Source organism: Lactuca sativa, chromosome 4, assembly GCF_002870075.4.
Source record: "Lactuca sativa cultivar Salinas chromosome 4, Lsat_Salinas_v11, whole genome shotgun sequence".
NCBI classification, from domain to species: domain Eukaryota; kingdom Viridiplantae; phylum Streptophyta; class Magnoliopsida; order Asterales; family Asteraceae; genus Lactuca; species Lactuca sativa.
This window is the reverse complement of record NC_056626.2, coordinates 340,609,217-340,609,993: the sequence shown is the minus strand read 5'-3', so window position 1 is coordinate 340,609,993 and position 777 is coordinate 340,609,217. Positions and strand designations below refer to the sequence as shown.

Sequence of the window (777 nt, the reverse complement as noted above, 5' to 3'; positions counted from 1 at the left end):
TCAACATGGGTCATGAGTCCAACTACCAGAATTACTGATTTACTTAATCAGTCCCCGTAACTTTAATTAGTTTCTTTTGATGACTGAATTAATACCAAATTAATTCTTGATCAATACTAATTAAATAATGTGATTCCTCAATTAATATATTATACTTATAATATATTAATAAACCACAATAACCTTTTCTTCAAGTATCCATCCCATCAAATTGTTCCAGAGTGTAACAACCCAAACGGACCATACTATTATCGGGTCAAGCACATACCAATTATAGTTATGGGCTTAGACAGCTAATCCAACAGAGCCCATCTTAAAAGCTTTTAAGGTTTAATAAGAACATGACCAACTTTCAACAAAACTATGGAGAATCTTTGTATGAGGCATGGGAAAGATAGAAGGAATGCTCTGAAATTTCCCCCAACACGACCTGAATGTGCGATAAGAAGTATCAATCTTCTATGATGGGGTAAACGTGACCACAAGACAACTCCTTGATTCTCAAGGACCCAAATCCAACTACAATGAAGGAGGTAATAGAAGACTTTGCCAAACATTCGAGGGATTATCACCACCCTCAAGATGATACGAGAAGAGGAAACATGAGTGGAAATGTAGCTTCAAAGGACTTAATGATGGTAATTATGAAAGCAAGATATTATGGATTGAAGAATCATGAAGATAGGCCAGTCAATCCATGTTATTCAAGTGGGTTGTGATAATTGTTGCGGGCCACACTTACCCAAAGATTGCGACCTTGATGAGAATGGAAACTTA

The 777-nt window shown here is 36.2% G+C and overlaps 1 non-coding gene across 1 annotated transcript; it reads right to left on the bottom strand.

The window, feature by feature from the left end:
• Window positions 1-326: 326 nt before the first annotated feature.
• Window positions 327-432, bottom strand: LOC111897569 (small nucleolar RNA R71). The gene has a single exon (XR_002852307.1). It is a non-coding gene; the product is annotated as a small nucleolar RNA R71 (small nucleolar RNA).
• Window positions 433-777: the final 345 nt, after the last annotated feature.